At 41.0% G+C, this 14,434-nt stretch overlaps 1 long non-coding RNA gene across 1 annotated transcript; it reads left to right on the top strand.

Annotated features, from left to right (window-relative positions):
• Positions 1–3,541: 3,541 nt before the first annotated feature.
• Positions 3,542–12,885, top strand: LOC115467985. The gene is made up of 3 exons (XR_003941796.1): positions 3,542–3,552; positions 8,903–8,910; positions 12,785–12,885. It is a non-coding gene; the product is annotated as an uncharacterized LOC115467985 (long non-coding RNA).
• Positions 12,886–14,434: the final 1,549 nt, after the last annotated feature.

The following is a 14,434-nucleotide window of genomic DNA, read 5'->3' as shown; positions in this document are numbered from 1 at the left end:
TCTAGTGAAGTCGGGCAGGAAAAATCCTCAGTCACTCCTGCCCTTTCTGTTTGCTAAATTCAAAATGGCAGCAGTGACCCCTAGTGGTAGTCTTGTGGTAGTACTGCTAAGGATCAAGTTGCCCTATAGGGCAAAACAGTTTTTAACATTCATTCCTAGTTTGTGAGCTGAGCCCTGGCTGCTTATCTTTTATATAGGTAGATGTGGGCAGCAATCCTACATATATTTTTATGTGTGAATAAAGTAGGTGTTTCTGATGCCGGAGCTGGGTGAGTTTGGGGTTTATGTGTTTATTTTGCAAAATGCAATGTATAACCTTGTAGACATACACATGGTAAGAAGCTAAATACTTACATGTGTCTGCTGCCACTGGTTGCACATTAGATTGTGAGCCCTCCTGGGACAGAGAAATACCCAGTGTACCTGAATGTAACTCACCTTGAGCTACTACTGAAAAAGGTGTGAGCAAAATCTAAATAAATAAATAAATAAAAAATAAATATAAGTGGTGATTTTAACAGGAAAAGTTCACATATACTTTCCCTTTTGAAAATATCGGCTTTCTAGACATTTACCGGTTGCATCCACTTATGTGACTGGTTCTAAAATTAACTCCTAAACCTAGTTATTACTCTGTCTGGAAAACACTTCAAGATGGACAAAACGTCTTTCCTTACTTACTGTAGGGCTTTAGGAAGAAAAGAGAGGAGTTTTTTTCTTTTTCCATGAGATTTTATTAATTTTGCATATGTAACAGAAACAACAATAATGTAATAATGCAATTTAAAACTTATGCTAAAACTAGAAAATGTGCCAGTTTTGCATAATGTATCAAATTCAAAAAACTGCTAAGAGCAAAAAAGTAGAAACTAAATCATGTAATATTGCTCTCAAATTAGAGATTTACCTGAGCCTTTGACCTAGAGATTGTTAATTAATAATAATTAGCCTCATACGCCCAGGGTACCTTTATATTAGGATACCACTGACTGGCTCTCATCTCATGATTGTACCAAATGCGATCAAAATATTTTTTTTAAAAAGTAGGTAAGAAAAGAGGATCCTGCATAAAAATTGAAGGATAGCAAAAAGATACCTATATCGAATGGGTTTGCATAAAGAGTCCACAAAGTCAGTTATTGGAGACCAAATTACATTTTTTTAAATGATTGAGCCTGAAGACCAACTGTATAACAAAACAGATTGCCACCAAAAATGTTCATTAAGGAATGATTAATTTTTCCAATTTGCTAGGATAATTTGTTGCACTATTGTAATCAGAATATCAAACAATAACCTGTGCTGTCTAGCTAATTGAAGATCCAAAGAACAAGACTTGAAAATAACCGACAAGGATAGAGGAATATCTAAATGAAATATTTTACAAATGGTACGCCAGATAGCTTTCCAGAAAGATTGAATCTAGACAATCAAAGATCATGTGAACCAATGTTCCTGGTAGTTTGTGACAGGGCCAGCAGAGATTTGAGGAGATGAGATTTGCAGAATGCAACTTATGTGGGGTCCAAATCGCTCTATGATTAAAAAAAAGAAGAGCATTGACTGTAGGAAATTTGGTGCAGATAGAGGTTTAATTAAAGATGACCATAGTTCAGTATGAGAGTCTTCAGTGACTGAATGGTTTGAATCTTTTTCCCATATTTGTAGAAGAGTGATTCTATTCTTATACTGTCCCAACATGGCTTCATGGAATGAAGAACATTTCTCTCAAGTAGTTTGTGAAATGAAATGGAAGAGGAATTAGCTACTAATTGATCAGGACAGGAGATTAATTCTTTTTTATTCACTACAAATGACCTTTGCAAAATTCAGCTGGGAAGAGAGAGAATATTGCAGTCTGGAATAAATCTCCCTGAGTGAAGGGATAAATGTGCCCCTGAGCTTATCCAATGCACCGGACAAAATGCTTACATATATTTTAATCATTTATCCATCTCAGGAATTTGGCAGAATTGATGTCTATATAAAATTTTCAGGGCTGATATTCAGCCTGCAGGGGGTCAGCGTTTCTGTAAACTCTGGCTAATGCTGACTGAATTAGACCTGGCTATTGAATGTCTGAGTCTGGGGTGGCCACCGGAGTTACCCAGGTGCCACCATTATTCAGCAATGGTAGCCAGATAGTTGCCTTTTTACTGTTCTAAGTTAAGGAGTGGAGGAGTGGCCTAATGGTTAGAGCAAATGCATGCTAAACCTATTCATCCCCAATGATCAGCGACCAGCACTCAAACATTGGCTCGCTTGCCGCAGCAAACCCTTCACAAGCTGGCGTTAGGGTTTGCAGACCATTGGGGAGGAATGGTGAGCCCTGTTTCTCCCTTATATGGTGTAAAGCCCCGCCAAGTGCATCCCAGGGCTGGGCGCTGCCATTTTCCAGGCAGCGCCAATGGAAGAGGAGGGAAGCCACCTCCCTCCTCCGAAGGGGGGTGGGGAAGGGCTGCTGGACCACCAGGTGGGAGGGGGATTGACCCACGGCCCACTGGGCTACCAGGGACATCTGATGGATGCTAAGGGGGGGGTTTAGACCCCTGGATCTCCAGCCCCCAAACTTGTGTTAGGGAGGGTCAGAGGGACCGGAGGTTCACCAGACCTCCAGCCCCCATTTCACTTGGCTCAGGGCGAGGGTAGTTGGGGTCTGGTGGTCCCATGGACCTCCAGCCCTTGTGTTTAACAGACCTGTCAAAGAAGTGCGGGAGGATTGTGAAGTGACCTAACCCATGATCAGAGAGAATTGTGTGCTTAAATTTGCATGCAATTATCTCTGATCATAGGTGCGGTAAAGCCCAATGCTGTTCCAGTGCTATTTTTAGAGCAGTGTGGGGCTTTTGATCATCTGCTCAATAGACTGTGAGCCCTCCAGGGACAGGGAAATACCCAGAGTACCTGAATGTAAGTCACCTTGAGTTACTACTGGAAAAGGTGTGAGCAAAATCCAAATAAATAAATAAATAAAAATTGAATAGTTATATTAGGACTGCCTCTGAATATTACTGTTGCCTGAGTAACTCCTAACTCCACCCAGGCCCCCTGACCGTTCAGTGGTACTATCTGATTATGAGCCACTAAATATCCTGTCAGGACCCGGTCAGTGCTGCTTAACTGGGTAGGAGATTAATTAGTGCTGAATATTATATATGCAAACAAAAAAGCAACACTGGGCCTTCAAGACTGAGACAACAGGAGTGTTTATTACTGAATGACCCGACACGGGCCGTGTTTAGGCGTAAAACAACGCCTGCCTCAGGGGTCAGAGTTTGGGCATGAATTATGTGAATTATGTATGTATCCAATGCCTCCGAGAATGAACAAATGTTTTTGCAGAACATGAGGCTGAAACAGGTGATTTCTGTTAAATCGCTGCTGTCCGTTGTGACAGCTTTTTTGGCTGCTTAGATTCTCTCCGTTCATTCTCGGAGGCATTGGATACATACATAATTCACATAATTCATGCCCAAACTCTGACCCCTGAGGCAGGCGTTGTTTTACGCCGAAACACGGCCCGTGTCGGGTCATTCACTAATAAACACTCCTGTTGTCTCAGTCTTGAAGGCCCAGTGTTGCTTTTTTGTTTGTGTACTATTTATGTATGCTGGTTACCCTCTCTGTTTGGCGAATATTATATATGTCCATTACCTGCACACATGGTCCTTAAGGTAAGCCACCTTTCTACAGAGACTGCATTAAAACAGGAACCACTTATTAATGCAAAAGGAACAGACAGAATCCTACATACCCAGCTGAAAATATTATTGTAAGAATTATTTATTTATTTATTGACTAATTGACTTATTTTTAGCTCACACCTTTTCAGGTGAGTTATATTCAGATACACTAGGTATTTCCCTGTCCATGGAAGCCTCACAATTCAAGGTTGTACTTAAGGCAGTGGAGGGTTAAGTGACTTGCCTAAGACCGCAAGGAGTGGTAGTGGTATTTGAACTGGGCTTCCCTTTTAATTACTATGCACAACAGAGAAGCTCGGGAGGATGGTTTTATGCAGTGTAAAGGTACAGAGAAAGGCAACCAAATAATTAAGGGGGTAGAACAACTCTTATATGAGGAAAGGCTAAAGATTTAAGGGCTCTTCAGCTTGGAGATAATGATACAGGTCTATAAAATCCTGAATGGAATGGGTAAACATGATTCAATTGTTTATTCTTTCAAAATGTACAAAGACTAGGGGACATTCCATGAAGCTATCGTGGCACATTTAGAACAAATAGGAGAAAATAGTTTTTAACTCAATATATAGTTAGCTGTGGAACAAGTGGTAAAAGCATTTAATATAGCTGGGGTTTAAAAAGGTTTGGACAAATTCCTGGAGGAAAAACCCATAAACAATTAAGATAGATCTGGTGAAAGTTGCTTATCCTTGGGGGTCAGCATGGAATCTGGCTACTTCATGGGATTCTGCTACAGAAACAGGATATTGGGCTAGATGGATGTTTCATTTCACCCAGTAGGGCTACTCTTTTGTTCTTATAACATGGGCAGCCGAGACACCTCGGATTACAAATTCACAACAGTACAGGAAATACAATAATTACACGTACACAGTATTTTATATGGCATAACACGGCCGCAGCTTTATTTGGATACAAAACATCTCAACCATGGGTATACCCAAGCCTATCCAGCCTCAGGCTCATTGTCCAACCCAGTCCGCCGTCATAGCAAGACTGACCAATCGTAACCTGAGCTCCCCGCCGTTGAGCAAGGGAGCTCAACCGTAAGCGCAGCTGCCCCAGCTGCCTAGCTTACACCATCAGGCTTGGGTACCCCGCCAAAACTGCGACAGAATGTATAAAACACAGTAAACATAAGGATAGCTTGTGGAGGGAGGGGTGGGTGCAACTGGAGCCCGGACGCGAGAAGAGGCCGTCCAGGCTCCGCCCCAGGGTTTTAAAACCCCGCTCTCTCTCCTCCCATGCCAGCGGGGTGCCCCCATTTGCGGCGGGAACGCGCCTACCCCGCTTCTCTGGCACCCCGCTGGCATGAACGCGCATGCCCCTCGGTGCATGGTGCCATGTTAGCTACGGCTCCGTGCACCTCTGGGGCAATTTGCCTATCTTTGTTTGTAACTTTTGTGGGTAAGATAAAACATAAACCATTGATCAGGGGTTTGCATTCTAATATGCTTGATTGTTATTGCGCTTCTGCTATATGCTATGAATATTTTTTTTTTAATTTCTGCTGTGTGAGAGAAAACTATAAGGGGAAATCTATCATTAATACATATCAGTACAAATGTGTAATTCCTCTAGCTATACAATGAGCAAAGGCATGTCTGGACATGTAAGAAAGGCTATTATGGGAGGGACTAAATAAGCGGGGGTGGGGGGGGGGGAAAGAAAAAACAAGTAATTGCATACAGGTGGGAAAGGACATGAGGACTGTTTTCCATCACCAACCTGCAGTCAGTCCCTTTTGAGTCAGTGCCCAAAATGGAAAGGACAAGTCCAAATGTCTGAGATTACCCTAGTGATATCAAAAATTGCCCACTATGATATATATATATATACAGCTCTCTCACGATTCATTAATCAATGTCAAACTATAACACTGTATATTACTTCTCATATATAATTCTTCTTATGTTAGACCTCAGAGGTGTTGTTGATGTGAATTTCCACTTTGATGTTATAAAACATCCAGAAATCAAACTTGTATGCCTCTCGTCATTGGTCAACCATCTATAGTTTTTTTATTTTTTGCTTTTAAATTTTTAACTTTTTATATAGAAAAAATTCATTTGTACGTAACTTTAAATAAAGCTTCAAATCATTGAGCTTTCAACCACTCCAAAGGCTCACACCAAATTTTTAACTTTTTATATAGAAAAAAATTTCTTATGTACTTAGCTTTAAATAAAGCTTCAAATCATTGAGTTTTCTACCACTCCAAGGGCTCACATCGACACGTGTTTTGCCATCAGGCTTTTTCAAGACTGTATGCCCCTAGAAAAATAATTATAATGGTTATCTTAATATATTCCATTTTATTTATATCATAACCATTCAACAACAGATCTATTACCTTACTCTCTCATGTCTGAGTAGATTTTCCTTAATCGCAAGCCTCCAATATGGCCGCGGCATTTTTTCTTTCTTTAAATGAAATCAAATGACTCGAACAACCAATCACAGGTACTTTCTATGACGACACCACTACAACATTATGTATGGCGAATTTTGAGGAGACTCAATTGTATACGAGTCATTGGTTCAAGAAAATAAAACTATGGAAACGTTTTTTGGACGACATTTTCTTTATATGGGTTGGATCAGAGGATGAATTAAAGACATTTCATGGTTGGATGAATCAATTGGATCAGAATTTATCTTTTGAGCTTCATTTCTCAAGTTATACCATGAATTTTTTGGATATCAAAATTAACATAACACCAGCTGGTTTTTGCACAACCCTATATAAGAAAACGACTGATCGTAACAATTATTTAAACTTCCATAGTTATCATCCCACCAAATTGAAGGCAAGTTTGCCTATTAGTCAGTTTCTCCGTCTACGAAGAATTTGTTCAACAAATGAAGAATTTAAACAACAAGCTTTAATCTTGACTCAACGATTTACAGCTCGTGGCTATCCTAAAAAAATAATCAGAAAAGCATATCTACGTGCTAAATATGCAAATAGAGCTTTGTTGCTACAATATAAGCGTCCCAGTAATAATGATAAACCTGTATTTGTATTGCCCTATTCTCAAGCTTCGGGAGCATTGACTGAAGCTATACATAGACATTGGCATGTTTTACAATTAAATGACAGGTTTAAAGAACATCCGATTACAGCCCTACAAAGGGGGAAGAATGTGGGAGAACTTGTTAAACATCAATTTACCTGTAGGAATATATCCAACGACATTGGCCATGGAAGTTGTGGCACATGTCAATGGTGCTCTTTATCTATAGTAGGTGATTGTTGGATAGCCCCCACGAATAAATACAAGATTAAAGCGCAGTATAAAACTGATTGTAACACGAGGAATGTAGTTTATATCATTCAGTGTCCGTGTGATAAAGTATATGTTGGGAGAAGTAGTAGACCTATAAGAATCAGATTAAATGAACACAAGTCAAAAATCAACACACAGTCAATTGAAGCTCCTATTGTCCATCATTGGATGGAAAAACAACATACATATAATGATTTGAGATGGAGAATTATTGACATGGTTATACCCAATGAATTAGGGGGTAACATAGAATCCATTTTAAATTATAAAGAACAGAATTGGATATTTAAACTAAAATCAGTCGAGCCTTATGGATTGAATAGGGAAATTGAATGGCAAACACTGTTGTAGTGGTGTCGTCATAGAAAGTACCTGTGATTGGTTGTTCGAGTCATTTGATTTCATTTAAAGAAAGAAAAAATGCCGCGGCCATATTGGAGGCTTGCGATTAAGGAAAATCTACTCAGACATGAGAGAGTAAGGTAATAGATCTGTTGTTGAATGGTTATGATATAAATAAAATGGAATATATTAAGATAACCATTATAATTATTTTTCTAGGGGCATACAGTCTTGAAAAAGCCTGATGGCGAAACACGTGTCGATGTGAGCCCTTGGAGTGGTAGAAAACTCAATGATTTGAAGCTTTATTTAAAGCTAAGTACATAAGAAATTTTTTTCTATATAAAAAGTTAAAAATTTGGTGTGAGCCTTTGGAGTGGTTGAAAGCTCAATGATTTGAAGCTTTATTTAAAGTTATGTACAAATGAATTTTTTCTATATAAAAAGTTAAAAATTTAAAAGCAAAAAATAAAAAAACTATAGATGGTTGACCAATGACGAGAGGCATACAAGTTTGATTTCTGGATGTTTTATAACATCAAAGTGGAAATTCACATCAACAACACCTCTGAGGTCTAACATAAGAAGAATTATATATGAGAAGTAATATACAGTGTTATAGTTTGACATTGATTAATGAATCGTGAGATTACCCTAGTGACACTTTGTGACATGTCAAGACTTATTTAACATGCAAGAAATGTCATGAACTGCCCTACCTGACCTGCACAGAGCCTTAGGGACCTGCTTTTCAGGGCATTTGAAAAAGGAGAAATAGTGATGAACCGCCAAGGACTTGAGTGGACTTTTGGATGGGAGGGAATATTGAAATAAAGGGGCTTTTGCAGTTCAACAATGTATAAAAATGACAGTTTGGCTGCGTTTCAATGTGTGTGTGCTGAACATCTTCCCAGCTGCTGTTGCAATAAATGATGACTTCCCTGCTGTCACTTGACTCTTTCTTGCATCTTTATCAGTTTGCACTGCTTATAACAGAATTTGCTATACATGGGAACCATTAACAGCTGCTAATATAGTGAAGGTACTCCTATGGCCATATACAAAGTCTCTGAGTATTAATCTTGTTTTTTTTTCCCATATAAACTAGTAATTCTATTTCTTTTTGCTATATTTGGCTTAGTAATACCATAAAGTCCTTTTCAATGATATTCACTATAGTTCAAGTGGGCAAGAGAGGCTCCTGCCTGCTTAAACCGTGTTGAGCTGACCAGCTGTTGATAATCAGCCGTACCTAAATGAATATCAGCTCTGGCCATGGCAGCTCTATCTGGGCAGTGCTGGAGTGATCTGGAGGTGGAGTCAAGACAATCCCGGAAGTGGAATTCAGGGCCTTGCCTGCATTTCTAACTGGACAACAGTAGAGTACCAAGGGTGGGGCGGTGGGGGCAATCCACCCTGGGTGCAGGCAGCAAGGGAGAACATGGAGCAGTTGTGTGACTGTTGGGTCCGCCGGTCCTGTGCCCTCTCTGACATTACTTCCTGTTCCGGGTCAGAGGACCGGTGGAGCCAACAGCCGCACGACTGTTCCATGTACTCCCTTGCTAGGAGGAAATGTGGTTGGGGTGATGCACTTTGGGGGGGGGGGGGGGGGTATGATGCACCTCAGGGGGGGGGGTGGGAGGGTGATGCACCTCAGGGGGTGGGGGTGTGCCACACCTTGGGGGGCACAGCAGTGATGCGCCTTGGGGGGGGGGCACAGTGGCGACCTGTCCTGGGTGGCAAGCAAGCTAGGTACGCCACTGCTGGCAAGATTGGCTACAGAAAAGGCTTGTTAGGTATGTGGGTACAGCACTGAATATCGGCTATACCCACATAATTTCCAGGTACCACTGCTAACTGGATGTTCAATGCCAGTGGCTGGTTATGGTCCAACATTGAATATCCAGGTGTAATTCAGATGGCAGTGGACAGTTTTGTTCGATCCTGGACAATACCCCTACAGGTGTTGTCCTGTGTTAGGCTGAGTAACTTGGCAGCAGGAAACCTGCAACCTGAGGGGATTGAACCCTGCCAGTATGCCAGCAGTCCAAGCAGCATTACATTGAAGTGGACGAAGAGTAGAATTTGGTCTCAGGGATAGATTGTTACTCATGCTACCCAGGAAACAGTTCTATATTTTGAATGGATCCCTGGTGATGAATTCTGGAAAAATAGTGGGTCTGCAATTTCCTGGCACATTTGATCTGGTGTCTTGAGTTTCTAATTAAGGGATTATAAGAAAGAACCTGTTTGCTGGGAGAGAGACCAAATGAGTAAAGCTGTGCCTGTTTCCACCTGTTTGCGTTGCCCATAAGGATAGCATTGGCTGATCCCCTAACCTTGTTGTAAGCTAAAAGACTCCTCAGACCTGAATGTTTTAATGCTTCCTGGCAGTTGTTGAGGAAAAGCATCTGAATTCAAGCCAGGATCACCAGCTACAAAGAAACACAGCATACCAGGAAGTGGGTCCTGCTAAAACAGTGAGGACTTTTATTAGATTAGATTTGGATTCTCTAATGCAGGGGTGAGCAACCTAGTTTATACACAGAGGGCCGCATGAATACCAATACAGCTCCTAGAGGGCAAAAACATTTTGTAATGTCAGAACCAGAAATGCACAAAGCTCTGTAGACCTTCTGTGATAAATAAGAAAAAATGTAACTCAAAATGATGGAAACCAACTAGCTAGAGTGGCTGCTCTGAAAATATTTGTAAAATATATTGTTTAAAGTTGCCAAAACTCTGGTTAATGATGTTTTCTGTGTATAGTTGCCATGGTCTCAGGGGCTGCATAAAATTCAATGGTGGGATACAGGGTGCCCACCCCTGCTCTAAGAAAAGGTATGAAAGAAGATTGCCCTTTCTGTCTTAAGGGGATTAGATTCATAAGCCAGAAGCTCTGACCTCTGCTGTAATTTTAATAAAGCATGCTATTTATTAGGATTTATTTACCGCCTTTTTGAAGGAATTCACTCAAGGCGGTGAACAGTAAGAATAGATCAAACATGAGGAATAGACAATTGCAGTAGTAAAAATATTCAAATAATATAAAGTATGGCATAGTGTATTACTTTCAATGTCAAAAAGAAAAACAAAAAAGGCAACAGTCTACTTGCTACATAAAAGTCTGTTATAAAAAGTAGACTGATACACATATATAAAAAGAAAGAAATAATTTATTCAAACCAAGATAAAAGCAGTACCCGACGTGGCCACGTTTTGCCCTCAGGCTGCGTCAGGGGTAAAACTACAAATAAAAACATAAAATAGTGATAACATCATCTCAAGTTATGTATATATATATATATATATATATATATAAAGCCATAAAAGCAAATGATAAAATAAAGTACAATAAATGCATTACACATTCAAAAGTAAAATGGAGGAAGAGATAAGACAAGCCACTTTTCAAACATATAAAAGTGTATAAAACGTTGGATGGATTTAATCAAATCCAATAATGTATTAATACATACCTAAAAATTTTTAGGTATGTATTGATACATTATTGGATTTGATTAAATTATTATGGTTTGAATAAATTATTTCTTTGTTTTTATATATGTGTATCGGTCTACTTTTTATAACTTACTTTCAATGTCAACACAATACGTAATAGAACATTTTAATTGATAGTGAAGGATAGAAAACTCTTGCAACTTATGCCTGCTGTTCCTTCCTCCCCAGCTGCTCTTTTACCGTCCCTTCATCCTTCCATCTATCTCTGCACAAAATCTCAAGGAAGCTCAGCATTTGTAGCTAATTTTCCCTCTTCCCATTTTCTATAATTATGACATATTAACATAATAAATGGTGGCAGATAAAGACCACCATGACCCATCTAGTCGGCCCAGTAAAGTGGTCAGGGTTGTAACTGCCGCTCCATGCAGATTACTTCTTGTGTCTTAATACATACATACACACCTTACATACATTTTACACATCTAGAATGTAGCTACATGCTATCAATAGAAATGCACAGAATTTGCATAATTAGATTTGCCTTGACCTGTAAATGTTCCACATAAAGACATCCTCATATACATATGAGCTCCCCAGCTCCCCAAACATCACAGAAATTACAAAGAAAAGTGTTGAATTAACTAGTAAAAGGTCAAGGGTCATGGATTTGATATACCGCCTTCTGTGGTACAACCTGAACAGTTTACATTTATTATGTACAGCTGCTTTATATTTTGTACTATTTTACCGTGTGCCTGGGTATTGAGGTCTTGCTAACTACCATCTCTGTAATTTTCTACACATTTGCAAAATCAGTAAAGAATGTGGTAAGGGGAAGACAGATTATACGTTTGAGTGGAGTGGAATGATTAGTTGGACATGGGTGTTAAAGGGCACACGGCCCCCACTCCCCAACCCCATCACCCACATGGACACTTCCTGACAATTGTTTACAAAATAACGTGGAGAAAGCAAACTGGTTTAAATGACAAGAGACTCTCAATTCAGCAGCCCACTGCAAGACAGAAGTGAAGAACATTGTGCTGATGATGGATGGAGAGGCATTTTGTGCTGAAAGACAGCCGGAGATGCCTTGGGAGGATAACCTGCCTATTGTACAGATGTTAATTTGCAGGCTGACCAGCCTGTGAGTGAATCCTGGCAGGGCAGGAAGTATTGAGTACAATATGGATGAACAAATAATTAAGCTGCAACATAATCAAGTATTTGGTGCCTGGGAGACCTTGAAGCTCTTCCCTTTCGCTTGATCTAACAGGGTGATCTTCACTGGTTTTCAAGCAAGGACCACTTTGGCAAAAAAAAACCCAAAAAAAAACCTTCAATAAGAGAGCCAGGACTGTTGCCAAACAAAGTGATTAGCATTCTGGGCTAAGGGAGATCCTCTCCAATAACAGGGCTGGTCCAGCTTAGAGTGACTTGCTTAACTAAAATGAAGTCTACTCCACTACACTTTCTCTTTATCAGCCTGTCTCTTCCCTTCAATCCTTCTCCACTCCACTTCCTCCCTCCTCTCCTCATCTCCCCCTAAACATTCTTCCCTCATTTCATTTCCCCAAACACATTTCCTCCATTACACCCTCTCCCCATCCCCACCCCAGGCAATCTCAAGCCCCACCCATTTCTCTATATTCTTTGGCTTCCACTATCCTGTCCCTAGCCCCATCCTGTCCAAGCCTGCTATACTCCCCCCCACCTTCATTATGTTAACCCCCTCTTCACCATCTTTGGAGGCTTCCAAAATTGCTATTCTGTTTTCTTTTACCACTGCGTAATTCTCAGTGACTTTAACTGTGCATTGCTCAAACTCCAGCAAAATCTGGTAAGAATAGCACTGGAATCTGGACACTGCACAGCTCAACCTCACCAACAGCCATGCAGTGCCCAAAGAGAATAGAACAGCTACCTCCAGAGAAGGTGAGCGGAAAGTTGATGGGAGCCACCACTGGCTCCTGAACCCTACAGTGAAGAACATGGAATCGGAGGTAAGGTATTATTATGGATTAAGAACTGGTTGAAAGATAGGAAGCAGAGAGTAGGATTGCGTGGCCAGTATTCTCAGTGGAGGAGGGTAGTTAGTGGGGTCCCGCAGGGGTCTGTGCTGGGTCCGTTGCTTTTTAATGTATTTATAAATGACCTAGAGATGGGAATAACTAGTTAGGTAATTAAATTCGCCAATGACACAAAATTATTCAGGGTCGTCAAGTCGCAGGAGGAATGTGAACGATTACAGGAGGACCTTGCGAGACTGGGAGAATGGGCGTGCAAGTGGCAGATGAAGTTCAATGTTGACAAGTGCAAAGTGATGCATGTGGGTAAGAGGAACCCGAATTATAGCTACGTCTTGCAAGGTTCCGCGTTAGGAGTTACGGATCAAGAAAGGGATCTGGGTGTCGTCGTCGATGATACGCTGAAACCTTCTGCTCAGTGTGCTGCTGCGGCTAGGAAAGCGAATAGAATGTTGGGTGTTATTAGGAAGGGTATGGAGTCCAGGTGTGCGGATGTTATAATGCCGTTGTATTGCTCCATGGTGCGACCGCACCTGGAGTATTGTGTTCAGTACTGGTCTCCGTATCTCAAAAAAGATATAGTAGAATTGGAAAAGGTACAGCGAAGGGCGACGAAAATGATAGTGGGGATGGGACGACTTTCCTATGAAGAGAGGCTGGGAAGGCTAGGGCTTTTCAGCTTGGAGAAGAGACGGCTGAGGGGAGATATGATAGAAGTGTATAAAATAATGAGTGGAATGGATCGGGTGGATGTGAAGCGACTGTTCACTCTATCCAAAAATACTAGGACTAGAGGGCATGAGTTGAAGCTACAGTGTGGTAAATTTAAAACGAATCGGAGAAAATTTTTCTTCACCCAACGTGTAATTAGACTCTGGAATTCGTTGCCGGAGAACGTGGTATGGGCGGTTAGCTTGACGGAGTTTAAAAAGGGGTTAGATAGATTCCTAAAGGACAAGTCCATAGACCGCTATTAAATGGACTTGGAAAAATTCCGCATTTTTAGGTATAACTTGTCTGGAATGTTTTTACGTTTGGGGAGCGTGCCAGGTGCCCTTGACCTGGATTGGCCACTGTCGGTGACAGGATGCTGGGCTAGATGGACCTTTGGTCTTTCCCAGTATGGCACTACTTATGTACTTATGTACTTATGTAACATTAACAGCCTTATTTCCAAAAGTGTTGGACGCCTATATTTCGACCCAAATTGGGAGATGGGCGCCCATCTCGCAAAGGCGCCCAAATTGGTGTAATCGAAAGCCGATTTTGGGCGTCTTCAACTGCAATCTGTCGTGGAAATGGGCAAAGTTGACGGGGGCGTGTTGGAGGCGTGGTGAAGGCTGGACTGGGGCGTGTTTATCGGCTGGGGAGAGATGGGTGCCTTCAGCCAATAATCGAAAAAAGAAAGGCGCTTTTAGTGAGAATTTGGGTCATTTTTTGGACCCTTTTTTTCACGAACAAGTCCCAAAAAAGTGCCCTAAATGACCAGCTGACCACCGGAGGGAATCGGGGATGACTACCCCTGACTACCCCAGTGGTCGCTAACCCCTTCCCACCAAAAAAAAGAACTTTAAAAACTTTTTTTCGCAGCCTGTATGCCAGCCTT

This window comes from Microcaecilia unicolor, chromosome 4 (assembly GCF_901765095.1).
Source record: "Microcaecilia unicolor chromosome 4, aMicUni1.1, whole genome shotgun sequence".
In the NCBI taxonomy this organism is placed as follows: domain Eukaryota; kingdom Metazoa; phylum Chordata; class Amphibia; order Gymnophiona; family Siphonopidae; genus Microcaecilia; species Microcaecilia unicolor.
Note: the sequence above shows the minus strand (reverse complement) of the source record. Positions and strands in the feature narration are given on the sequence as shown.